This window comes from Acartia tonsa, chromosome 15, assembly GCF_053477335.1.
Source record: "Acartia tonsa isolate MP-2025a chromosome 15, ASM5347733v1, whole genome shotgun sequence".
In the NCBI taxonomy this organism is placed as follows: domain Eukaryota; kingdom Metazoa; phylum Arthropoda; class Copepoda; order Calanoida; family Acartiidae; genus Acartia; species Acartia tonsa.
The window spans coordinates 24,820,967-24,844,621 of NC_137274.1; the positions used below are offsets into that span (position 1 = coordinate 24,820,967).

The 23,655-nt window shown below is 35.2% G+C and overlaps 36 non-coding genes and 1 pseudogene across 36 annotated transcripts; 18 read left to right on the plus strand and 19 right to left on the minus strand.

Annotated features, from left to right (window-relative positions):
- Nucleotides 1-843: 843 nt before the first annotated feature.
- LOC145307803 (5S ribosomal RNA) lies at nucleotides 844-962 on the minus strand. The gene has a single exon (XR_013875672.1). It is a non-coding gene; the product is annotated as a 5S ribosomal RNA (ribosomal RNA).
- Nucleotides 963-1,604: 642 nt separating this feature from the next.
- LOC145307729 (5S ribosomal RNA) lies at nucleotides 1,605-1,723 on the minus strand. The gene has a single exon (XR_013875599.1). It is a non-coding gene; the product is annotated as a 5S ribosomal RNA (ribosomal RNA).
- A 200-nt stretch (nucleotides 1,724-1,923) lies between these two features.
- On the plus strand, nucleotides 1,924-1,996 carry TRNAK-UUU (transfer RNA lysine (anticodon UUU)). Its single transcript has one exon. It is a non-coding gene; the product is annotated as a tRNA-Lys (tRNA).
- A 75-nt stretch (nucleotides 1,997-2,071) lies between these two features.
- Nucleotides 2,072-2,143, plus strand: TRNAD-GUC (transfer RNA aspartic acid (anticodon GUC)). Its single transcript has one exon. It is a non-coding gene; the product is annotated as a tRNA-Asp (tRNA).
- A 300-nt stretch (nucleotides 2,144-2,443) lies between these two features.
- Nucleotides 2,444-2,516, plus strand: TRNAR-UCU (transfer RNA arginine (anticodon UCU)). The gene has a single exon. It is a non-coding gene; the product is annotated as a tRNA-Arg (tRNA).
- A 244-nt stretch (nucleotides 2,517-2,760) lies between these two features.
- TRNAM-CAU (transfer RNA methionine (anticodon CAU)) lies at nucleotides 2,761-2,833 on the minus strand. The gene has a single exon. It is a non-coding gene; the product is annotated as a tRNA-Met (tRNA).
- Nucleotides 2,834-3,992: 1,159 nt separating this feature from the next.
- Nucleotides 3,993-4,111, minus strand: LOC145308573 (5S ribosomal RNA). Its single transcript, XR_013876397.1, has one exon. It is a non-coding gene; the product is annotated as a 5S ribosomal RNA (ribosomal RNA).
- Nucleotides 4,112-4,818: 707 nt separating this feature from the next.
- Nucleotides 4,819-4,983, plus strand: LOC145307953 (U1 spliceosomal RNA). Its single transcript, XR_013875795.1, has one exon. It is a non-coding gene; the product is annotated as a U1 spliceosomal RNA (small nuclear RNA).
- Nucleotides 4,984-5,250: 267 nt separating this feature from the next.
- LOC145308044 (U2 spliceosomal RNA) lies at nucleotides 5,251-5,442 on the plus strand. The gene has a single exon (XR_013875878.1). It is a non-coding gene; the product is annotated as a U2 spliceosomal RNA (small nuclear RNA).
- A 329-nt stretch (nucleotides 5,443-5,771) lies between these two features.
- On the plus strand, nucleotides 5,772-5,889 carry LOC145308096 (U5 spliceosomal RNA). Its single transcript, XR_013875927.1, has one exon. It is a non-coding gene; the product is annotated as a U5 spliceosomal RNA (small nuclear RNA).
- A 418-nt stretch (nucleotides 5,890-6,307) lies between these two features.
- Nucleotides 6,308-6,378, plus strand: TRNAG-GCC (transfer RNA glycine (anticodon GCC)). The gene has a single exon. It is a non-coding gene; the product is annotated as a tRNA-Gly (tRNA).
- A 66-nt stretch (nucleotides 6,379-6,444) lies between these two features.
- Nucleotides 6,445-6,563, minus strand: LOC145308641 (5S ribosomal RNA). Its single transcript, XR_013876464.1, has one exon. It is a non-coding gene; the product is annotated as a 5S ribosomal RNA (ribosomal RNA).
- An 87-nt stretch (nucleotides 6,564-6,650) lies between these two features.
- LOC145308469 (5S ribosomal RNA) lies at nucleotides 6,651-6,769 on the minus strand. The gene has a single exon (XR_013876300.1). It is a non-coding gene; the product is annotated as a 5S ribosomal RNA (ribosomal RNA).
- An 87-nt stretch (nucleotides 6,770-6,856) lies between these two features.
- Nucleotides 6,857-6,975, minus strand: LOC145308594 (5S ribosomal RNA). The gene has a single exon (XR_013876416.1). It is a non-coding gene; the product is annotated as a 5S ribosomal RNA (ribosomal RNA).
- Nucleotides 6,976-7,140: 165 nt separating this feature from the next.
- On the minus strand, nucleotides 7,141-7,213 carry TRNAA-AGC (transfer RNA alanine (anticodon AGC)). Its single transcript has one exon. It is a non-coding gene; the product is annotated as a tRNA-Ala (tRNA).
- A 1,571-nt stretch (nucleotides 7,214-8,784) lies between these two features.
- On the minus strand, nucleotides 8,785-8,903 carry LOC145307805 (5S ribosomal RNA). Its single transcript, XR_013875674.1, has one exon. It is a non-coding gene; the product is annotated as a 5S ribosomal RNA (ribosomal RNA).
- A 642-nt stretch (nucleotides 8,904-9,545) lies between these two features.
- On the minus strand, nucleotides 9,546-9,664 carry LOC145307730 (5S ribosomal RNA). Its single transcript, XR_013875600.1, has one exon. It is a non-coding gene; the product is annotated as a 5S ribosomal RNA (ribosomal RNA).
- Nucleotides 9,665-9,864: 200 nt separating this feature from the next.
- Nucleotides 9,865-9,937, plus strand: TRNAK-UUU (transfer RNA lysine (anticodon UUU)). Its single transcript has one exon. It is a non-coding gene; the product is annotated as a tRNA-Lys (tRNA).
- A 75-nt stretch (nucleotides 9,938-10,012) lies between these two features.
- On the plus strand, nucleotides 10,013-10,084 carry TRNAD-GUC (transfer RNA aspartic acid (anticodon GUC)). Its single transcript has one exon. It is a non-coding gene; the product is annotated as a tRNA-Asp (tRNA).
- Nucleotides 10,085-10,384: 300 nt separating this feature from the next.
- On the plus strand, nucleotides 10,385-10,457 carry TRNAR-UCU (transfer RNA arginine (anticodon UCU)). Its single transcript has one exon. It is a non-coding gene; the product is annotated as a tRNA-Arg (tRNA).
- A 244-nt stretch (nucleotides 10,458-10,701) lies between these two features.
- TRNAM-CAU (transfer RNA methionine (anticodon CAU)) lies at nucleotides 10,702-10,774 on the minus strand. Its single transcript has one exon. It is a non-coding gene; the product is annotated as a tRNA-Met (tRNA).
- A 1,138-nt stretch (nucleotides 10,775-11,912) lies between these two features.
- LOC145308574 (5S ribosomal RNA) lies at nucleotides 11,913-12,031 on the minus strand. The gene has a single exon (XR_013876398.1). It is a non-coding gene; the product is annotated as a 5S ribosomal RNA (ribosomal RNA).
- A 707-nt stretch (nucleotides 12,032-12,738) lies between these two features.
- On the plus strand, nucleotides 12,739-12,871 carry LOC145307966 (U1 spliceosomal RNA; annotated as a pseudogene).
- A 3,145-nt stretch (nucleotides 12,872-16,016) lies between these two features.
- LOC145308046 (U2 spliceosomal RNA) lies at nucleotides 16,017-16,208 on the plus strand. Its single transcript, XR_013875880.1, has one exon. It is a non-coding gene; the product is annotated as a U2 spliceosomal RNA (small nuclear RNA).
- Nucleotides 16,209-16,537: 329 nt separating this feature from the next.
- Nucleotides 16,538-16,655, plus strand: LOC145308097 (U5 spliceosomal RNA). Its single transcript, XR_013875929.1, has one exon. It is a non-coding gene; the product is annotated as a U5 spliceosomal RNA (small nuclear RNA).
- A 418-nt stretch (nucleotides 16,656-17,073) lies between these two features.
- Nucleotides 17,074-17,144, plus strand: TRNAG-GCC (transfer RNA glycine (anticodon GCC)). The gene has a single exon. It is a non-coding gene; the product is annotated as a tRNA-Gly (tRNA).
- A 66-nt stretch (nucleotides 17,145-17,210) lies between these two features.
- Nucleotides 17,211-17,329, minus strand: LOC145308642 (5S ribosomal RNA). The gene has a single exon (XR_013876465.1). It is a non-coding gene; the product is annotated as a 5S ribosomal RNA (ribosomal RNA).
- Nucleotides 17,330-17,416: 87 nt separating this feature from the next.
- On the minus strand, nucleotides 17,417-17,535 carry LOC145308595 (5S ribosomal RNA). The gene has a single exon (XR_013876417.1). It is a non-coding gene; the product is annotated as a 5S ribosomal RNA (ribosomal RNA).
- A 165-nt stretch (nucleotides 17,536-17,700) lies between these two features.
- Nucleotides 17,701-17,773, minus strand: TRNAA-AGC (transfer RNA alanine (anticodon AGC)). Its single transcript has one exon. It is a non-coding gene; the product is annotated as a tRNA-Ala (tRNA).
- Nucleotides 17,774-19,344: 1,571 nt separating this feature from the next.
- Nucleotides 19,345-19,463, minus strand: LOC145307806 (5S ribosomal RNA). Its single transcript, XR_013875675.1, has one exon. It is a non-coding gene; the product is annotated as a 5S ribosomal RNA (ribosomal RNA).
- A 642-nt stretch (nucleotides 19,464-20,105) lies between these two features.
- On the minus strand, nucleotides 20,106-20,224 carry LOC145307731 (5S ribosomal RNA). Its single transcript, XR_013875601.1, has one exon. It is a non-coding gene; the product is annotated as a 5S ribosomal RNA (ribosomal RNA).
- Nucleotides 20,225-20,424: 200 nt separating this feature from the next.
- TRNAK-UUU (transfer RNA lysine (anticodon UUU)) lies at nucleotides 20,425-20,497 on the plus strand. Its single transcript has one exon. It is a non-coding gene; the product is annotated as a tRNA-Lys (tRNA).
- A 75-nt stretch (nucleotides 20,498-20,572) lies between these two features.
- On the plus strand, nucleotides 20,573-20,644 carry TRNAD-GUC (transfer RNA aspartic acid (anticodon GUC)). Its single transcript has one exon. It is a non-coding gene; the product is annotated as a tRNA-Asp (tRNA).
- Nucleotides 20,645-20,944: 300 nt separating this feature from the next.
- TRNAR-UCU (transfer RNA arginine (anticodon UCU)) lies at nucleotides 20,945-21,017 on the plus strand. Its single transcript has one exon. It is a non-coding gene; the product is annotated as a tRNA-Arg (tRNA).
- Nucleotides 21,018-21,261: 244 nt separating this feature from the next.
- On the minus strand, nucleotides 21,262-21,334 carry TRNAM-CAU (transfer RNA methionine (anticodon CAU)). Its single transcript has one exon. It is a non-coding gene; the product is annotated as a tRNA-Met (tRNA).
- A 1,159-nt stretch (nucleotides 21,335-22,493) lies between these two features.
- Nucleotides 22,494-22,612, minus strand: LOC145308575 (5S ribosomal RNA). Its single transcript, XR_013876399.1, has one exon. It is a non-coding gene; the product is annotated as a 5S ribosomal RNA (ribosomal RNA).
- A 707-nt stretch (nucleotides 22,613-23,319) lies between these two features.
- On the plus strand, nucleotides 23,320-23,484 carry LOC145307954 (U1 spliceosomal RNA). Its single transcript, XR_013875796.1, has one exon. It is a non-coding gene; the product is annotated as a U1 spliceosomal RNA (small nuclear RNA).
- Nucleotides 23,485-23,655: the final 171 nt, after the last annotated feature.

Below are 23,655 nucleotides of genomic sequence, written 5' to 3' on the forward strand. Positions count from 1 at the left end.
GTAAATAAAATGAAATAATTATTTAACTATGCATTTTTTGTCTTAATCTATGAAATTAAGTAATCAAAAATAAAACAAAAAAAAACTTTGAAAACAAAAATAAACCAATAAAATAATTAAAATTCATAAACTTTTGTTAAAATTACGAAGTATAATATTAATACTTTAAGTTTACTTGAAAATTTTAGATTAAAATTAATAAATTTGAGTAAATCTAGGAAACCTGTCAAACAAGTTTTGAATTACACTACTCAATAAAAATTAAAATTCGGTAATAATCATAATGAAATATGCTTTTAAACCATATTTAGAAACATAAATGAATAAATATAAATAATTTATATAAATAAAAAGTTAAATAAATTCAGCAATATCATGAAATACAATTTCATGCAAAATATAAACTATAGATAGGTTTCGTGATTATTTTAAATTTAAATTCTTTGCCTCGAGAAAAAATCTAAATATTGACTAGGTACTAAATTGTTTTGGGGGTAAATTTACCCAATTTCTTGTAATCATTATAAATGATCCATCAAAATTAAAAAGAAAGCAAATCAAAACATTTAAAATCAAAATATCAATAGAGAAAAAAGCTTTCTTATTGTTAATTTTTAAACAAAAACTTCTTGACTTTTAATCACGAAAATCGGACGAGAACTGGTGCTTTCAACATGGTATGGCCGTAGACATATATCAACGGAAAATGTGGCAAAAATTAAATGCAAAATGCATTACGAAGAGAAAATGTGGCGTGAAATGAATGCAAAACGCTCAACAGTACAGGAATCTACGGACAAGGAAGAAAAAGAGACAAATTTTGAAATATGGATAAAATGTTAAAGCCTACGACACCAAGTATTCCCAGGCGGTCACCCATCCAAGTACTAGCTTGGCCCAATGTTGCTTAACTTCAGTGATCGGTCAAGAACTGGTGCTTTCAACATGGTATGGCCGTAGACATTTATCAAAGGAAAGTGTGGCATAAACTAAATGGAAAATGCATTACCAAGAGAAAATACGTACAGGTATCTACGGTAAATGATTCTAAGTTCTAGATTGGTTTCCAGTGATTAGTGAGTTCTCTTTAACCCTGAATAAAGATATTTGTGACTGACTAAGACAGACACCCAACCCGAGCGGACTCAAGGTGATACACACCTCTTGTAGAAGTGAATCAAGCAATATTAGCTTGGTCGTTTTAGACAATGATGTAAGGTTACTTGGACAACCATATTATTTTGATATTTGTTGAAGGTCCGACCAGAAAAGTTAATTTTCATAAAATACAAGCACAAGGTAACTAAAATATTAATCCAAACAGGTATGTGTAGTACTGAAAGATTTCATTTTATCGAACAATAATAGTTGTCAACCCAAAACTCATGCCTCAACACGGAGAAAACTAAGCCTAACTGGGAACTAAATAGAGCTGCCATCTGGTGACAAAAACAGTAACTACATATTATATCATAGTGGTTGCATTGTATAAGGGCTTTAAGTGTAAAAAATAAGCATAAGCAGTTGTCTCTTGCTGTGCTGGTTTACATTTTTCACACTTTGGTATTTTTTTTTCTCAACTTATAAAAAAGGATGAAAAGATTTGCCTACGACACCAAGTATTCCCAGGCGGTCACCCATCCAAGTACTAACTTGGCCCAATGTTGCTTAACTTCAGTGATCGGACGAGAGCTGGTGCTTTCAACATGGTATGGCCGTAGACATTTAACTTTGGAAAATGTGACATATGCTAAATGCAAAATGCTACAATACAGGAAAATTATGGAGGGATGATTTATTCTATACAACTCAGGTTGCACTTAACCAAAAATAAACAGAGAGAAAACCAAGCCTACCATGAACTAAAATGCTGCTGCCATCTGGTGAGACAATTTTGTTACTGTAATTTTAAATAAGCATGATGCCCGGGTAGCTCAGTCGGTAGAGCGTTAGGCTTTTAACCTAACGGTCCAGGGTTCGAGCCCCTGCTCGGGCGCTCTCATTTTTTGTTCAAGTCTCCAATCAGTGTGATACGTACGTAGAGACTAGAAAATAGCTGGTCAATAAGAATTCCTCGATAGTCTAGTGGTGAGGATCTCCGCCTGTCACGTGGAAGGCCCGGGTTCGATTCCCGGTCGGGGAGAGATAATTTTTCAACCTTGTGAAATTTCTTTTTTTTTCCGTTAAATATTTCCGCCACTGCAAACTGTTCAATTTGGTAAAAGTATTAGCTGGCCGGTAGGGGGATCGAACCCGCAACCTTTGCGTTATTAGCACAACGCTCTAACCAACTGAGCTAACGGGCCTGATTGAGATGATATGTATAAGTATTAGCACAATGCAAAAACTACATGCTTTTTTTCTTCTCTACTTGATTTTCTTTTTCTTGCCTTCCATAATGTTTTATGTCAACAAATGCTACTATTTTCTTTTCTCTTACCAAGTCCCATTAGCGCAGAGGATAGCGCGTTGGACTTCTAATCCAAAGGTCCTGGGTTCGATCCCCAGATGGGATGCTAACATTGCATTTTGGCTAACCTTTTTGGGTTATCAAAACATGGAATTTCTTAATCCGTGAACACTATATTAGCAGTCAGGATGGCCGAGTGGTCTAAGGTGCCAGACTCAAGGACAACTTCCTTGCTCTCTGATAGAGAGTGGTTGTGAGAATTCTGGTCCTCGATGAGGGCGTGGGTTTGAATCCCACTTCTGACAAAACTATTTTTCAAAACACAACCAGGAGATGAAAAAGTGTTTGCCTGCCCCCGGTGAGGCTCGAACTCACGGCCTTCAGATTATGAGACTGACGCGCTGCCTACTGCGCTACGGAGGCTTGTTGGCAGTACAGGATTACTACTCTTTTTGAATGTACAAAATGAAATGAGATGAAAATGCGTCAGCCGGGAATCAAACCCGGGTCAACTGCTTGGAAGGCAGCTATGCTCACCACTATACCACTGACGCTTTTTTTACAATGTTATTATGTACGCCAAAGTGAAAACCACAAATACATATTTGCCTAGTAACTAGCACACTTAAAGAAAAGCAGAGGGCAATAAAGCTGTTTACTCTATGTAACAAGTTTCCGTGGTGTATAAATCCAAAGTTTCAAAGATTTTTACAAAACACATTCCATTGCAAAAAACGCGATCTTTGGTTTGTTTAAATGTCCATTTATTTAGCATTTTTCAAGAATGTCAAGCGTGGGAAAATTTTTAGAATGTGGGAACCATTCATTTTGATTTAAATGGTACATATGATTTTCATTTAAATTCATTTTTTGGACCCGTGAGAAAATTTTTTTAACGTGAGAACAATTTAATTTTTAATTGAATTTCATTTTTTGGAAGTGTGGGAAAAAACAGGAGAAAAAATATATTTTAGTATAAAGAAATGTTCTATCAGTTTCAAACCTTTTTCATTCAATAGATCATACTGACTTTGGAAAAACTGTCAGACCGATTTTTGAAATTCAATCTGTGAAAAAAGATATTCAAGTTTTAATTTTTTGTTTTAAAAATATTATTTTACATGTATTGACGCCATCTTGGATTATGAAAATTTTTTTTTGTTAGAAGATTTTTTTCTAAAATATTTTTAAAAAATTAACTTTTTACAATAAAAAAATCTTTGAACTTAAATTGACCAATAATTCAAAGATTTTTTCTCTTTGATTTGGAAGATTTTTTATGATTTTTATTTTTAATGTCAAATAAAAACACAACAGTGAAAAAATGAAAATTAAATGAAATAACGTTTTATGATTTTATTCAAGAAATTATTTGCTAACATCACCTTTTTGTTGCAATAGAATGTTATTTAAGCAAACAAAATTTAGCATAAATGCTAAATTTTGTTTGCCCAATGTTGATTAACTTCAGTGATCGGACGAGAACTGGTGCTTTCAACATGGTATGGCCGTAGACATTAATTGTGTGGGGTTTAGTTAGGTTTGGGCTAGGATTGTTTGGGTCAAAATTCCAAAAATGTTAAGTCTACGACACCAAGTATTCCCAGGCGGTCACCCATCCAAGTACTAACTTGGCCCAATGTTGCTTAACTTCAGTGATCGGACGAGAACTGGTGCTTTTAACATGGTATGGCCGTAGACATTTGATAAAGCATTTTCACATTGTTATGTGGATATTACCATACCATCCTTCTGTTTGGTTCGTTGCGTTGCAACCAGTGCTAACTCTTGGTAATCTTGTTATAACAAGTGACAGTTTGCGTCTTGTATTTGTCTAAACTGACCAAGCTAAATTTGCTTGATCCACTTCATTAAGAGGTGTGTATTGATCCTGTGGTTGCAGTGTGAACTGTAATGCTATTTCTGTCAGAGCTGATGATAGCTCACTATTGGTAATTAGGATGCATCTGTAATACAAAGCAGAATGATGTCTGTCTGTCCCTTAAGATCTCGGTAACCACTGAACCGAATGGATTCTACTCTTCAGGGTATATACCTATTGGTCCTGCGGTGGTTTTAAGCTATTTTCTTGGGGGTGTGGGACACCCCCAACCCTCCCAAAAACAAAAAAAATCCCCCCCCTAAAGCCACTAGTAACCTGTAAAGTAGCAATCATGTATATTATGTAGCCAATAATTTGGCCTCTAGGTGTCGCATTTGTTTCAATGGAAGACCTCCTACCGAAGGTTTCATCAACAAAGTATGTCACCAACTATTTGAAAAAGTATAAATATAGCATTTCTGAGGGGACACTTCAACTGAATCATGTTTTGTGTGAAGTCGTGGAGCTGGTCAGCAAAATATCTATAGTCTTTGTCACCCATACACTGAAATCGACTCCTACTCTCATACTTACCTGGCGTGGAGGTTAACCATGAACACTAAGGTGGTTCCTCTAGGGTGAGGCTGTGCCATTGCACTCAGGCATGGCTGACCCCTACGATTACCCCAAATGTGGGTAACTCGAACGCACAATTTTTGGTAGTTGGGGACTGCGTTCGCGCATCCCCTAATAAATACAGAACAGACAACTGAATTAGAATGTGTAACTTAACCATCTAGTTCAAATTTCACTCATTAGGAGTTGCTAAAGTTTGTGTAGTTGGCCAGAAAAAGGCTTCTATCGGAGCCCAATTTAAAGTAAAGTCTTTGCTTTGAACTAGGCAGATTGACTATACTCTCTCTAACAATGATTAGGCAGCCTGCATGCTAATCTTTTGCCAGACAGTACAATAGTCAGGTTATGACTCTAAGGTAGCATACTGGAACTATTCTTCGGCATCGCTTCTCGGCCTTTTGGCTAAGATCAAAGTGTAGTATCTGTTCATATCAGCTTAATATCTGATACGGGGACCATGTGTCCCCTTCGATATTAAACTCATTTTTGTTAGGGGATAAGGACTTGGAGCTTGCTCCAGCCTTATCACGGGTTGGCTTGGTATTGCAGTACCACCAGGATCGGCCCACTTGTCCCCACTTCTAAACTGGACCACTCAATACATTGTGTACAACCTGTATCAAGTTTGCACAAGTCAAAAAGCATGCTGCCAAAAGCACAATGGCTCCACTTCCTTCATGTAGTTCAATGTTTTAATGCTAGGTGGTGCAAACCCCTAAAGTTGAATGTCATTTAATGGATAATTTTCCGCCTCAAGTTATTCTAGGGGCTTGTGTTTTTTTGGTGAATAAGCTGAACTTTGACACAATCTCTACATGTCTTTGCTGACAACTACATTAGATTGGTCAATGGAACAAGCCTAACAGCTGCCAAGGATATGGAGCTATTTGTGTTGTTTGAGCATGTCCAGGATCTACCTACAGCACGAATAAATCTTTCGCCTTTTACTAAAGATTTCCGTGTAAGTGGATCATATTGGAATTACATCCAATTTATCTGAAGGCTTTCCATGAGAGAGCCCACTTAAAGAATCATATTACAACAGGCATGTAGGGACAGGATGTCAGGATGTGTTTACCACAAAACCATTCATCTCCAACCAACCACTTCAAATTTGTAAAAATAAAACTGGCCAACCATGCTGACAAATAGCCTACGGTAGGAATGGCTAAAATTGCAGTTACCATTTGTCTAAACTGACCAAGCTATACTTGCTTGATTCACTTCACTAAAAGGTGTGTACAAGTGAACCAAGGATCACTCAGATATTGTCTTGCCGGGCTGAAGAAAGTCCTTACCTACTGCCAAAGTCTACTTACAGCAAGTCATACTCAGGTGTAAAGCTATATCAATCTGTATTTGGGTTATAAATTGACAGATTTCTGAATAATGATTTTCAGCAAGGGGTTGGGTTATACGAATAGCCAAAGAGCATACCAGCAACGTTGGTTCAGTGGTAGAATGCTCGCCTGCCACGCGAGCGGCCCGGGTTCGATTCCCGGACGTTGCAGCAATTATTTTCTACGTTAACACAACTTTTCTGTTTTCAGTGACAAGATAAGAAAGAAAGATGTAGAGTTTACAACACCAAGTGTTCCCAGGCGGTCACCCATCCAAGTACTAACTTGGCCCAATGTTGCTTAACTTCAGTGATCGGACGAGAACTGGTGCTTTCAACATGGTATGGCCGTAGACATAAAGTGACAACATGATTTTCAAACTTGTGTGAGGTTTAGTTAGGTTTGGGCTAGGATTGGTTGGGTCAAAATTCCAAAAATATTGAACCTACGACACCAAGTATTCCCAGGCGGTCACCCATCCAAGTACTAACTTGGCCCAATGTTGCTTAACTTCAGTGATCGGACGAGAACTGGTGCTTTCAACATGGTATGGCCGTAGACATAAAGTGACAACATGATTTTCAAACTTGTGTGAGGTTTAGTTAGGTTTGGGCTAGGATTGGTTGGGTCAAAATTCCAAAAATATTGAACCTACGACACCAAGTATTCCCAGGCGGTCACCCATCCAAGTACTAACTTGGCCCAATGTTGCTTAACTTCAGTGATCAGACGAGAACTGGTGCTTTCAACATGGTATGGCCGTAGACATTTACTCTGAGGGAATGCTCTACTAACTTCTGGTTTATTAAATAACATTCTAATGCAACAAAAAGGTTTAAAGTTTTACTGGTTTAAATTTTCAGACTTTTGTTTTTCTTTGTGTGTTTATTTTTTTGTTTGGTGCTTGTGTAGTACGGGGGAAAAATGATACTTGGAGATGCGGGGTATCGATCCCCGTACCTCTCGCATGCTAAGCGAGCGCTCTACCATCTGAGCTACATCCCCTTGGGTTTCACCTTATGTTCTCAGTGATTAGAAATTTCTCTTGGACAAGAAAGAAAAAGAGACAAATTTGAAATATGGATAAAATGTTAGAGCCTACGACACCAAGTATTCCCAGGCGGTCACCCATCCAAGTACTAACTTGGCCCAATGTTGCTTAACTACAGTGATTTTTTACTTTTAAAATTTATTCATCCAAAGCGCTACAGAGTTTTATTAAAAGTGAACCCACAATAAGGGCTTTTAAAGTTACAATATGTATACAAATGATGAAAAAAAATATATAATTCTTGCAAAAAGATAAAATCACTGCAAATTATCTTTTTTGCAAGAACCATAAAACAAAAAATATAGCAGAAGAACATAATGATATCTCTTCTGTGGAGAAAAAACCCGAAAATTGAATTTTTACTCCAAAAATATGTAATCATTAAATGGATACACCAATGTACCCTACTTTATATTGGTCAAGTCAACCAAATAAGCAAGGAAATGAAAAGGCCACATTTTATTTGCATAAAACCGAAATAGAATGAAAATATATGCAGCAAAATTCATTGCCTTCCTTTTTCTAATTATTAAATATCACCTTTGTAAAGATGATTCAAACTATAAATCCTAAATAAAACTTTAAATTTAAATCAATAAAATTTAAATATCTAGGCGAAAATTTTACTTTTAAAATGAAATTATTAGAAAGTGATAAATATATATTGTAATTTGCAAAATCTGTAAATAAAATGAAATAATTATTTAACTATGCATTTTTTGTCTTAATCTATGAAATTAAGTAATCAAAAATAAAACAAAAAAAAACTTTGAAAACAAAAATAAACCAATAAAATAATTAAAATTCATAAACTTTTGTTAAAATTACGAAGTATAATATTAATACTTTAAGTTTACTTGAAAATTTTAGATTAAAATTAATAAATTTGAGTAAATCTAGGAAACCTGTCAAACAAGTTTTGAATTACACTACTCAATAAAAATTAAAATTCGGTAATAATCATAATGAAATATGCTTTTAAACCATATTTAGAAACATAAATGAATAAATATAAATAATTTATATAAATAAAAAGTTAAATAAATTCAGCAATATCATGAAATACAATTTCATGCAAAATATAAACTATAGATAGGTTTCGTGATTATTTTAAATTTAAATTCTTTGCCTCGAGAAAAAATCTAAATATTGACTAGGTACTAAATTGTTTTGGGGGTAAATTTACCCAATTTCTTGTAATCATTATAAATGATCCATCAAAATTAAAAAGAAAGCAAATCAAAACATTTAAAATCAAAATATCAATAGAGAAAAAAGCTTTCTTATTGTTAATTTTTAAACAAAAACTTCTTGACTTTTAATCACGAAAATCGGACGAGAACTGGTGCTTTCAACATGGTATGGCCGTAGACATATATCAACGGAAAATGTGGCAAAAATTAAATGCAAAATGCATTACGAAGAGAAAATGTGGCGTGAAATGAATGCAAAACGCTCAACAGTACAGGAATCTACGGACAAGGAAGAAAAAGAGACAAATTTTGAAATATGGATAAAATGTTAAAGCCTACGACACCAAGTATTCCCAGGCGGTCACCCATCCAAGTACTAGCTTGGCCCAATGTTGCTTAACTTCAGTGATCGGTCAAGAACTGGTGCTTTCAACATGGTATGGCCGTAGACATTTATCAAAGGAAAGTGTGGCATAAACTAAATGGAAAATGCATTACCAAGAGAAAATACGTACAGGTATCTACGGTAAATGATTCTAAGTTCTAGATTGGTTTCCAGTGATTAGTGAGTTCTCTTTAACCCTGAATAAAGATATTTGTGACTGACTAAGACAGACACCCAACCCGAGCGGACTCAAGGTGATACACACCTCTTGTAGAAGTGAATCAAGCAATATTAGCTTGGTCGTTTTAGACAATGATGTAAGGTTACTTGGACAACCATATTATTTTGATATTTGTTGAAGGTCCGACCAGAAAAGTTAATTTTCATAAAATACAAGCACAAGGTAACTAAAATATTAATCCAAACAGGTATGTGTAGTACTGAAAGATTTCATTTTATCGAACAATAATAGTTGTCAACCCAAAACTCATGCCTCAACACGGAGAAAACTAAGCCTAACTGGGAACTAAATAGAGCTGCCATCTGGTGACAAAAACAGTAACTACATATTATATCATAGTGGTTGCATTGTATAAGGGCTTTAAGTGTAAAAAATAAGCATAAGCAGTTGTCTCTTGCTGTGCTGGTTTACATTTTTCACACTTTGGTATTTTTTTTTCTCAACTTATAAAAAAGGATGAAAAGATTTGCCTACGACACCAAGTATTCCCAGGCGGTCACCCATCCAAGTACTAACTTGGCCCAATGTTGCTTAACTTCAGTGATCGGACGAGAGCTGGTGCTTTCAACATGGTATGGCCGTAGACATTTAACTTTGGAAAATGTGACATATGCTAAATGCAAAATGCTACAATACAGGAAAATTATGGAGGGATGATTTATTCTATACAACTCAGGTTGCACTTAACCAAAAATAAACAGAGAGAAAACCAAGCCTACCATGAACTAAAATGCTGCTGCCATCTGGTGAGACAATTTTGTTACTGTAATTTTAAATAAGCATGATGCCCGGGTAGCTCAGTCGGTAGAGCGTTAGGCTTTTAACCTAACGGTCCAGGGTTCGAGCCCCTGCTCGGGCGCTCTCATTTTTTGTTCAAGTCTCCAATCAGTGTGATACGTACGTAGAGACTAGAAAATAGCTGGTCAATAAGAATTCCTCGATAGTCTAGTGGTGAGGATCTCCGCCTGTCACGTGGAAGGCCCGGGTTCGATTCCCGGTCGGGGAGAGATAATTTTTCAACCTTGTGAAATTTCTTTTTTTTTCCGTTAAATATTTCCGCCACTGCAAACTGTTCAATTTGGTAAAAGTATTAGCTGGCCGGTAGGGGGATCGAACCCGCAACCTTTGCGTTATTAGCACAACGCTCTAACCAACTGAGCTAACGGGCCTGATTGAGATGATATGTATAAGTATTAGCACAATGCAAAAACTACATGCTTTTTTTCTTCTCTACTTGATTTTCTTTTTCTTGCCTTCCATAATGTTATATGTCAACAAATGCTACTATTTTCTTTTCTCTTACCAAGTCCCATTAGCGCAGAGGATAGCGCGTTGGACTTCTAATCCAAAGGTCCTGGGTTCGATCCCCAGATGGGATGCTAACATTGCATTTTGGCTAACCTTTTTGGGTTATCAAAACATGGAATTTCTTAATCCGTGAACACTATATTAGCAGTCAGGATGGCCGAGTGGTCTAAGGTGCCAGACTCAAGGACAACTTCCTTGCTCTCTGATAGAGAGTGGTTGTGAGAATTCTGGTCCTCGATGAGGGCGTGGGTTTGAATCCCACTTCTGACAAAACTATTTTTCAAAACACAACCAGGAGATGAAAAAGTGTTTGCCTGCCCCCGGTGAGGCTCGAACTCACGGCCTTCAGATTATGAGACTGACGCGCTGCCTACTGCGCTACGGAGGCTTGTTGGCAGTACAGGATTACTACTCTTTTTGAATGTACAAAATGAAATGAGATGAAAATGCGTCAGCCGGGAATCAAACCCGGGTCAACTGCTTGGAAGGCAGCTATGCTCACCACTATACCACTGACGCTTTTTTTACAATATTATTATGTACGCCAAAGTGAAAACCACAAATACATATTTGCCTAGTAACTAGCACACTTAAAGAAAAGCAGAGGGCAATAAAGCTGTTTACTCTATGTAACAAGTTTCCGTGGTGTATAAATCCAAAGTTTCAAAGATTTTTACAAAACACATTCCATTGCAAAAAACGCGATCTTTGGTTTGCATTTTTCAAGAATGTCAAGCGTGGGAAAATTTTTAGAATGTGGGAACCATTCATTTTGATTTAAATGGTACATATGATTTTCATTTAAATTCATTTTTTGGACCCGTGAGAAAATTTTTTTAACGTGAGAACAATTTAATTTTTAATTGAATTTCATTTTTTGGAAGTGTGGGAAAAAACAGGAGAAAAAATATATTTTAGTATAAAGAAATGTTCTATCAGTTTCAAACCTTTTTCATTCAATAGATCATACTGACTTTGGAAAAACTGTCAGACCGATTTTTGAAATTCAATCTGTGAAAAAAGATATTCAAGTTTTAATTTTTTGTTTTAAAAATATTATTTTACATGTATTGACGCCATCTTGGATTATGAAAATTTTTTTTTGTTAGAAGATTTTTTTCTAAAATATTTTTAAAAAATTAACTTTTTACAATAAAAAAATCTTTGAACTTAAATTGACCAATAATTCAAAGATTTTTTCTCTTTGATTTGGAAGATTTTTTATGATTTTTATTTTTAATGTCAAATAAAAACACAACAGTGAAAAAATGAAAATTAAATGAAATAACGTTTTATGATTTTATTCAAGAAATTATTTGCTAACATCACCTTTTTGTTGCAATAGAATGTTATTTAAGCAAACAAAATTTAGCATAAATGCTAAATTTTGTTTGCCCAATGTTGATTAACTTCAGTGATCGGACGAGAACTGGTGCTTTCAACATGGTATGGCCGTAGACATTAATTGTGTGGGGTTTAGTTAGGTTTGGGCTAGGATTGTTTGGGTCAAAATTCCAAAAATGTTAAGTCTACGACACCAAGTATTCCCAGGCGGTCACCCATCCAAGTACTAACTTGGCCCAATGTTGCTTAACTTCAGTGATCGGACGAGAACTGGTGCTTTTAACATGGTATGGCCGTAGACATTTGATAAAGCATTTTCACATTGTTATGTGGATATTACCATACCATCCTTCTGTTTGGTTCGTTGCGTTGCAACCAGTGCTAACTCTTGGTAATCTTGTTATAACAAGTGACAGTTTGCGTCTTGTATTTGTCTAAACTGACCAAGCTAAATTTGCTTGATCCACTTCATTAAGAGGTGTGTATTGATCCTGTGGTTGCAGTGTGAACTGTAATGCTATTTCTGTCAGAGCTGATGATAGCTCACTATTGGTAATTAGGATGCATCTGTAATACAAAGCAGAACGATGTCTGTCTGTCCCTTAAGATCTCGGTAACCACTGAACCGAATGGATTCTACTCTTCAGGGTATATACCTATTGGTCCTGCGGTGGTTTTAAGCTATTTTCTTGGGGGTGTGGGACACCCCCAACCCTCCCAAAAACAAAAAAAATCCCCCCCCTAAAGCCACTAGTAACCTGTAAAGTAGCAATCATGTATATTATGTAGCCAATAATTTGGCCTCTAGGTGTCGCATTTGTTTCAATGGAAGACCTCCTACCGAAGGTTTCATCAACAAAGTATGTCACCAACTATTTGAAAAAGTATAAATATAGCATTTCTGAGGGGACACTTCAACTGAATCATGTTTTGTGTGAAGTCGTGGAGCTGGTCAGCAAAATATCTATAGTCTTTGTCACCCATACACTGAAATCGACTCCTACTCTCATACTTACCTGGCGTGGAGGTTAACCATGAACACTAAGGTGGTTCCTCTAGGGTGAGGCTGTGCCATTGCACTCAGGCATGGCTGACCCCTACGATTACCCCAAATGTGCACACTTTTCCTCAACAGTTTAGCGGATTTAAAACCAACACGCAACAAGCGGTCAATGGATCCTATAAATAAACATATTTGCTGAATCAAAACTGGTTTTACCTAAATTGTATCTGTTCCTTCTTCAGAATTATAGAATTTCAAAGATTTTAACCAAAAATGTGCGATGATTTGACTTTAAAATAGCATTTAATCTTAATGTACATGGCTTAGTAATATAAGTTTGTCATATTTGTTGAGGTTTTAAAACAATATTTCTATAGACAATTCAACACTGCATATTTAGGATTTATAACAATGGTTATTTTATGCATTATGAGTGATATAAAAAGTCATATCAAAAGTACTTTTTATATATTAATTCTAATTGTTTAGATACTTTGCCGTTTATTACACAAAAGTAAATATTTTTGTTCTAAACCATTTTGAATTTTATATGGATAAAATAATTAATATACTGAACAAGGATGACAACATCCATAAAAGCGAAGCAATGAAACGGTAGGGCAAACGGACATAAACACTTGTATAGTGTCAGAACTCAATAATCAGAATATAAAAGTACAAGAGTACAAAATTGTAAGTAAATTTGTTAAAAAAACTGCTTGATACAGGATAATGTTTATGCACATACTTACATTTTTAGGACTTGATTATAGAGTTTCATCGCTTATAATATTGTACTTTGTGTCCCAGGAATTATATACCAAAAATCAGATCAAACGGAGAATTAGATCACATAAAAATGTGTTGTTAAAAAAGTTGTTAAGTTATCAACATGTTTTAAATGAACGTACGGACATTCTGGTAATGATTATAGAGTTGCTACGCTTTATAATCGTACCAGACTACTACAGGAATGACCATGCAAAGTTTGAAATCGATAGGCACAATCGCTATTTTTTATATTGAGCTAGTATATCTTAATTAAACACCAAATTATTGTCTTGTGTATTTAAGATTATTTAGCAATTGAAAAAAATTATTATTTAATTTTGTATCTTATTTAAGACATTGCAAAACCTTTTTCAAAATGTGATCATAATCTAAATAGGTCAAAGATTTTGGTCCTTGTTGATCTATAATTACATTTTTTTTAAAACAAGACTCTTTCAAGATAAAGAATAAAGGATAGAAGCATATACATACAACAAGTTTCTTTAATAATGCAGGATTTTACGTTAACAAACTAATAAAGGTTAGTCATTAGGTTAGATTAGAAAACCTTTACATCTCATTCTGCTGCTTGATTTTAATTTCTTTTATTTTTCTATATTTATTTTTCGTCTGTCTGTCCATAAAGGATAGATCTTATCGTTAATTTAGGCATTTTATAATTGTCCTATTTTTTTATACTTGGCATGGTTGGTTATTTCTGTAGTAGTAGTAAGGTACGATTTAGAAAGAATAGCAATTCTAAAATCGTTGTCTATTTACAAAAAGTTGATTTGAAACATTTTTTATATTCCTACTACAAAAAGGTAGAATGTTATAAACAAAGCATATCAAAAATGTAGGAATGTCCTTAAACAGTATCCTATATTTTGCAACAAATTTACTTACATTTTTTTAGACTTATACATATATGTATATATGCTTTTTCAGTTATGACACTCTACAATTGTTAATGTTTTTTTGTCCTACCCTTTCATAGATTCACTTTTATGGAAATTTTCATCCTTGTTATTTAATGTATATTCAACTATTAAGTTGTAAACTAATTTGACTAGGTATACTTATTATTAACAGTCCTTTGATATAATCAATTAAAGGCCTAATGTCTTCAACAATCTATTGTTTATGTGGTTGATAACTTAATACTATCGTGTCTTTTTTACATACAAAATTCGAGTGTCAATGCTAATTGTTTCTATGTAAACAAGGATGACAACATCTATAAAAGCGAAGCTATGAAACCGTAGGATAAACTGACATTAGCATTGTGCAGTTTAAGAAGTGAATAATCAGAATATAAAGTTATAAAAGTCGGAACAAATGTGGAAGTAAATTTGTTTAATTGTTTGTAATTAAAAAAACTGTTTAAATACAGGATAATGTTAAAGGACATAATTACATTTTAGGACTTGATTATAAAGATGCTTTGCTTTAAACATTGAACTTTGTTGTCCTAGGAATCAGTATTCCAAAAATCAGATCAATTAGATAATTTTTACACATAAAAATTTGTTGTTAAAAAAAAGTTAAAATCAACATATTAAAAATGGGCGTATGGACATTCTGGTAATGATTATAGAATTGATACGCTTTCTAAACCGTATCTAATTAGTACAGGAATAACCTTGCAAAGTTTGAAATCGATAGGAAAATTCAAACATGTCTAACTGTTACTTACGGACGGACAGACTAACCGACCCCAATTGTAGAAAAGCTTCAATTTTAAAAAAAAGTATATGTTGTAAATCAATTGTGCCAGTATTTTTAGTTAAATGATATGTTTATTTTTTATTACTGTTTTTACTTTCTAAGTTTAAAATTTCAAGGTAATTTGAAGAAAAACAAGCATTAATTAAAGTCAGAAGTTACCCCCGTCGACAATTTTATAAGTTATAATTAATCTACAAAAAAAGGTTTTTAAAACAACTACTACTTTCATGTGTTAAGGGTAATATACAGCATATATATTTTACATCAAAGGTCATTTTAAAGTCAAATCATCACACAATTTTTGTTAAAATCTTTGAAATTCTATAATCGCGAAGAAGGAACAGATACAATTTAGGTAAAACCAGTTTTGATTCAGCAAATGTGTCTATTTATAGGATCCATTGGCCGCTAGTTGCGTGTCGGTTTTAAATCCGCTAAACTGTTGAGGAAAAGCGTGTGTGGGTAACTCGAACGCACAATTTTTGGTAGTTGGGGACTGCGTTCGCGCATCCCCTAATAAATACAGAACAGACAACTGAATTAGAATGTGTAACTTAACCATCTAGTTCAAATTTCACTCATTAGGAGTTGCTAAAGTTTGTGTAGTTGGCCAGAAAAAGGCTTCTATCGGAGCCCAATTTAAAGTAAAGTCTTTGCTTTGAACTAGGCAGATTGACTATACTCTCTCTAACAATGATTAGGCAGCCTGCATGCTAATCTTTTGCCAGACAGTACAATAGTCAGGTTATGACTCTAAGGTAGCATACTGGAACTATTCTTCGGCATCGCTTCTCGGCCTTTTGGCTAAGATCAAAGTGTAGTATCTGTTCATATCAGCTTAATATCTGATACGGGGACCATGTGTCCCCTTCGATATTAAACTCATTTTTGTTAGGGGATAAGGACTTGGAGCTTGCTCCAGCCTTATCACGGGTTGGCTTGGTATTGCAGTACCACCAGGATCGGCCCACTTGTCCCCACTTCTAAACTGGACCACTCAATACATTGTGTACAACCTGTATCAAGTTTGCACAAGTCAAAAAGCATGCTGCCAAAAGCACAATGGCTCCACTTCCTTCATGTAGTTCAATGTTTTAATGCTAGGTGGTGCAAACCCCTAAAGTTGAATGTCATTTAATGGATAATTTTCCGCCTCAAGTTATTCTAGGGGCTTGTGTTTTTTTGGTGAATAAGCTGAACTTTGACACAATCTCTACATGTCTTTGCTGACAACTACATTAGATTGGTCAATGGAACAAGCCTAACAGCTGCCAAGGATATGGAGCTATTTGTGTTGTTTGAGCATGTCCAGGATCTACCTACAGCACGAATAAATCTTTCGCCTTTTACTAAAGATTTCCGTGTAAGTGGATCATATTGGAATTACATCCAATTTATCTGAAGGCTTTCCATGAGAGAGCCCACTTAAAGAATCATATTACAACAGGCATGTAGGGACAGGATGTCAGGATGTGTTTACCACAAAACCATTCATCTCCAACCAACCACTTCAAATTTGTAAAAATAAAACTGGCCAACCATGCTGACAAATAGCCTACGGTAGGAATGGCTAAAATTGCAGTTACCATTTGTCTAAACTGACCAAGCTATACTTGCTTGATTCACTTCACTAAAAGGTGTGTACAAGTGAACCAAGGATCACTCAGATATTGTCTTGCCGGGCTGAAGAAAGTCCTTACCTACTGCCAAAGTCTACTTACAGCAAGTCATACTCAGGTGTAAAGCTATATCAATCTGTATTTGGGTTATAAATTGACAGATTTCTGAATAATGATTTTCAGCAAGGGGTTGGGTTATACGAATAGCCAAAGAGCATACCAGCAACGTTGGTTCAGTGGTAGAATGCTCGCCTGCCACGCGAGCGGCCCGGGTTCGATTCCCGGACGTTGCAGCAATTATTTTCTACGTTAACACAACTTTTCTGTTTTCAGTGACAAGATAAGAAAGAAAGATGTAGAGTTTACAACACCAAGTGTTCCCAGGCGGTCACCCATCCAAGTACTAACTTGGCCCAATGTTGCTTAACTTCAGTGATCGGACGAGAACTGGTGCTTTCAACATGGTATGGCCGTAGACATAAAGTGACAACATGATTTTCAAACTTGTGTGAGGTTTAGTTAGGTTTGGGCTAGGATTGGTTGGGTCAAAATTCCAAAAATATTGAACCTACGACACCAAGTATTCCCAGGCGGTCACCCATCCAAGTACTAACTTGGCCCAATGTTGCTTAACTTCAGTGATCAGACGAGAACTGGTGCTTTCAACATGGTATGGCCGTAGACATTTACTCTGAGGGAATGCTCTACTAACTTCTGGTTTATTAAATAACATTCTAATGCAACAAAAAGGTTTAAAGTTTTACTGGTTTAAATTTTCAGACTTTTGTTTTTCTTTGTGTGTTTATTTTTTTGTTTGGTGCTTGTGTAGTACGGGGGAAAAATGATACTTGGAGATGCGGGGTATCGATCCCCGTACCTCTCGCATGCTAAGCGAGCGCTCTACCATCTGAGCTACATCCCCTTGGGTTTCACCTTATGTTCTCAGTGATTAGAAATTTCTCTTGGACAAGAAAGAAAAAGAGACAAATTTGAAATATGGATAAAATGTTAGAGCCTACGACACCAAGTATTCCCAGGCGGTCACCCATCCAAGTACTAACTTGGCCCAATGTTGCTTAACTACAGTGATTTTTTTCTTTTAAAATTTATTCATCCAAAGCGCTACAGAGTTTTATTAAAAGTGAACCCACAATAAGGGCTTTTAAAGTTACAATATGTATACAAATGATGAAAAAAAATATATAATTCTTGCAAAAAGATAAAATCACTGCAAATTATCTTTTTTGCAAGAACCATAAAACAAAAAATATAGCAGAAGAACATAATGATATCTCTTCTGTGGAGAAAAAACCCGAAAATTGAATTTTTACTCCAAAAATATGTAATCATTAAATGGATACACCAATGTACCCTACTTTATATTGGTCAAGTCAACCAAATAAGCAAGGAAATGAAAAGGCCACATTTTATTTGCATAAAACCGAAATAGAATGAAAATATATGCAGCAAAATTCATTGCCTTCCTTTTTCTAATTATTAAATATCACCTTTGTAAAGATGATTCAAACTATAAATCCTAAATAAAACTTTAAATTTAAATCAATAAAATTTAAATATCTAGGCGAAAATTTTACTTTTAAAATGAAATTATTAGAAAGTGATAAATATATATTGTAATTTGCAAAATCTGTAAATAAAATGAAATAATTATTTAACTATGCATTTTTTGTCTTAATCTATGAAATTAAGTAATCAAAAATAAAACAAAAAAAAACTTTGAAAACAAAAATAAACCAATAAAATAATTAAAATTCATAAACTTTTGTTAAAATTACGAAGTATAATATTAATACTTTAAGTTTACTTGAAAATTTTAGATTAAAATTAATAAATTTGAGTAAATCTAGGAAACCTGTCAAACAAGTTTTGAATTACACTACTCAATAAAAATTAAAATTCGGTAATAATCATAATGAAATATGCTTTTAAACCATATTTAGAAACATAAATGAATAAATATAAATAATTTATATAAATAAAAAGTTAAATAAATTCAGCAATATCATGAAATACAATTTCATGCAAAATATAAACTATAGATAGGTTTCGTGATTATTTTAAATTTAAATTCTTTGCCTCGAGAAAAAATCTAAATATTGACTAGGTACTAAATTGTTTTGGGGGTAAATTTACCCAATTTCTTGTAATCATTATAAATGATCCATCAAAATTAAAAAGAAAGCAAATCAAAACATTTAAAATCAAAATATCAATAGAGAAAAAAGCTTTCTTATTGTTAATTTTTAAACAAAAACTTCTTGACTTTTAATCACGAAAATCGGACGAGAACTGGTGCTTTCAACATGGTATGGCCGTAGACATATATCAACGGAAAATGTGGCAAAAATTAAATGCAAAATGCATTACGAAGAGAAAATGTGGCGTGAAATGAATGCAAAACGCTCAACAGTACAGGAATCTACGGACAAGGAAGAAAAAGAGACAAATTTTGAAATATGGATAAAATGTTAAAGCCTACGACACCAAGTATTCCCAGGCGGTCACCCATCCAAGTACTAGCTTGGCCCAATGTTGCTTAACTTCAGTGATCGGTCAAGAACTGGTGCTTTCAACATGGTATGGCCGTAGACATTTATCAAAGGAAAGTGTGGCATAAACTAAATGGAAAATGCATTACCAAGAGAAAATACGTACAGGTATCTACGGTAAATGATTCTAAGTTCTAGATTGGTTTCCAGTGATTAGTGAGTTCTCTTTAACCCTGAATAAAGATATTTGTGACTGACTAAGACAGACACCCAACCCGAGCGGACTCAAGGTGATACACACCTCTTGTAGAAGTGAATCAAGCAATATTAGCTTGGTCGTTTTAGACAATGATGTAAGGTTACTTGGACAACCATATTATTTTGATATTTGTTGAAGGTCCGACCAGAAAAGTTAATTTTCATAAAATACAAGCACAAGGTAACTAAAATATTAATCCAAACAGGTATGTGTAGTACTGAAAGATTTCATTTTATCGAACAATAATAGTTGTCAACCCAAAACTCATGCCTCAACACGGAGAAAACTAAGCCTAACTGGGAACTAAATAGAGCTGCCATCTGGTGACAAAAACAGTAACTACATATTATATCATAGTGGTTGCATTGTATAAGGGCTTTAAGTGTAAAAAATAAGCATAAGCAGTTGTCTCTTGCTGTGCTGGTTTACATTTTTCACACTTTGGTATTTTTTTTTCTCAACTTATAAAAAAGGATGAAAAGATTTGCCTACGACACCAAGTATTCCCAGGCGGTCACCCATCCAAGTACTAACTTGGCCCAATGTTGCTTAACTTCAGTGATCGGACGAGAGCTGGTGCTTTCAACATGGTATGGCCGTAGACATTTAACTTTGGAAAATGTGACATATGCTAAATGCAAAATGCTACAATACAGGAAAATTATGGAGGGATGATTTATTCTATACAACTCAGGTTGCACTTAACCAAAAATAAACAGAGAGAAAACCAAGCCTACCATGAACTAAAATGCTGCTGCCATCTGGTGACACAATTTTGTTACTGTAATTTTAAATAAGCATGATGCCCGGGTAGCTCAGTCGGTAGAGCGTTAGGCTTTTAACCTAACGGTCCAGGGTTCGAGCCCCTGCTCGGGCGCTCTCATTTTTTGTTCAAGTCTCCAATCAGTGTGATACGTACGTAGAGACTAGAAAATAGCTGGTCAATAAGAATTCCTCGATAGTCTAGTGGTGAGGATCTCCGCCTGTCACGTGGAAGGCCCGGGTTCGATTCCCGGTCGGGGAGAGATAATTTTTCAACCTTGTGAAATTTCTTTTTTTTTCCGTTAAATATTTCCGCCACTGCAAACTGTTCAATTTGGTAAAAGTATTAGCTGGCCGGTAGGGGGATCGAACCCGCAACCTTTGCGTTATTAGCACAACGCTCTAACCAACTGAGCTAACGGGCCTGATTGAGATGATATGTATAAGTATTAGCACAATGCAAAAACTACATGCTTTTTTTCTTCTCTACTTGATTTTCTTTTTCTTGCCTTCCATAATGTTTTATGTCAACAAATGCTACTATTTTCTTTTCTCTTACCAAGTCCCATTAGCGCAGAGGATAGCGCGTTGGACTTCTAATCCAAAGGTCCTGGGTTCGATCCCCAGATGGGATGCTAACATTGCATTTTGGCTAACCTTTTTGGGTTATCAAAACATGGAATTTCTTAATCCGTGAACACTATATTAGCAGTCAGGATGGCCGAGTGGTCTAAGGTGCCAGACTCAAGGACAACTTCCTTGCTCTCTGATAGAGAGTGGTTGTGAGAATTCTGGTCCTCGATGAGGGCGTGGGTTTGAATCCCACTTCTGACAAAACTATTTTTCAAAACACAACCAGGAGATGAAAAAGTGTTTGCCTGCCCCCGGTGAGGCTCGAACTCACGGCCTTCAGATTATGAGACTGACGCGCTGCCTACTGCGCTACGGAGGCTTGTTGGCAGTACAGGATTACTACTCTTTTTGAATGTACAAAATGAAATGAGATGAAAATGCGTCAGCCGGGAATCAAACCCGGGTCAACTGCTTGGAAGGCAGCTATGCTCACCACTATACCACTGACGCTTTTTTTACAATGTTATTATGTACGCCAAAGTGAAAACCACAAATACATATTTGCCTAGTAACTAGCACACTTAAAGAAAAGCAGAGGGCAATAAAGCTGTTTACTCTATGAAACAAGTTTCCGTGGTGTATAAATCCAAAGTTTCAAAGATTTTTACAAAACACATTCCATTGCAAAAAACGCGATCTTTGGTTTGTTTAAATGTCCATTTATTTAGCATTTTTCAAGAATGTCAAGCGTGGGAAAATTTTTAGAATGTGGGAACCATTCATTTTGATTTAAATGGTACATATGATTTTCATTTAAATTCATTTTTTGGACCCGTGAGAAAATTTTTTTAACGTGAGAACAATTTAATTTTTAATTGAATTTCATTTTTTGGAAGTGTGGGAAAAAACAGGAGAAAAAATATATTTTAGTATAAAGAAATGTTCTATCAGTTTCAAACCTTTTTCATTCAATAGATCATACTGACTTTGGAAAAACTGTCAGACCGATTTTTGAAATTCAATCTGTGAAAAAAGATATTCAAGTTTTAATTTTTTGTTTTAAAAATATTATTTTACATGTATTGACGCCATCTTGGATTATGAAAATTTTTTTTTGTTAGAAGATTTTTTTCTAAAATATTTTTAAAAAATTAACTTTTTACAATAAAAAAATCTTTGAACTTAAATTGACCAATAATTCAAAGATTTTTTCTCTTTGATTTGGAAGATTTTTTATGATTTTTATTTTTAATGTCAAATAAAAACACAACAGTGAAAAAATGAAAATTAAATGAAATAACGTTTTATGATTTTATTCAAGAAATTATTTGCTAACATCACCTTTTTGTTGCAATAGAATGTTATTTAAGCAAACAAAATTTAGCATAAATGCTAAATTTTGTTTGCCCAATGTTGATTAACTTCAGTGATCGGACGAGAACTGGTGCTTTCAACATGGTATGGCCGTAGACATTAATTGTGTGGGGTTTAGTTAGGTTTGGGCTAGGATTGTTTGGGTCAAAATTCCAAAAATGTTAAGTCTACGACACCAAGTATTCCCAGGCGGTCACCCATCCAAGTACTAACTTGGCCCAATGTTGCTTAACTTCAGTGATCGGACGAGAACTGGTGCTTTTAACATGGTATGGCCGTAGACATTTGATAAAGCATTTTCACATTGTTATGTGGATATTACCATACCATCCTTCTGTTTGGTTCGTTGCGTTGCAACCAGTGCTAACTCTTGGTAATCTTGTTATAACAAGTGACAGTTTGCGTCTTGTATTTGTCTAAACTGACCAAGCTAAATTTGCTTGATCCACTTCATTAAGAGGTGTGTATTGATCCTGTGGTTGCAGTGTGAACTGTAATGCTATTTCTGTCAGAGCTGATGATAGCTCACTATTGGTAATTAGGATGCATCTGTAATACAAAGCAGAACGATGTCTGTCTGTCCCTTAAGATCTCGGTAACCACTGAACCGAATGGATTCTACTCTTCAGGGTATATACCTATTGGTCCTGCGGTGGTTTTAAGCTATTTTCTTGGGGGTGTGGGACACCCCCAACCCTCCCAAAAACAAAAAAAATCCCCCCCCTAAAGCCACTAGTAACCTGTAAAGTAGCAATCATGTATATTATGTAGCCAATAATTTGGCCTCTAGGTGTCGCATTTGTTTCAATGGAAGACCTCCTACCGAAGGTTTCATCAACAAAGTATGTCACCAACTATTTGAAAAAGTATAAATATAGCATTTCTGAGGGGACACTTCAACTGAATCATGTTTTGTGTGAAGTCGTGGAGCTGGTCAGCAAAATATCTATAGTCTTTGTCACCCATACACTGAAATCGACTCCTACTCTCATACTTACCTGGCGTGGAGGTTAACCATGAACACTAAGGTGGTTCCTCTAGGGTGAGGCTGTGCCATTGCACTCAGGCATGGCTGACCCCTACGATTACCCCAAATGTGGGTAACTCGAACGCACAATTTTTGGTAGTTGGGGACTGCGTTCGCGCATCCCCTAATAAATACAGAACAGACAACTGAATTAGAATGTGTAACTTAACCATCTAGTTCAAATTTCACTCATTAGGAGTTGCTAAAGTTTGTGTAGTTGGCCAGAAAAAGGCTTCTATCGGAGCCCAATTTAAAGTAAAGTCTTTGCTTTGAACTAGGCAGATTGACTATACTCTCTC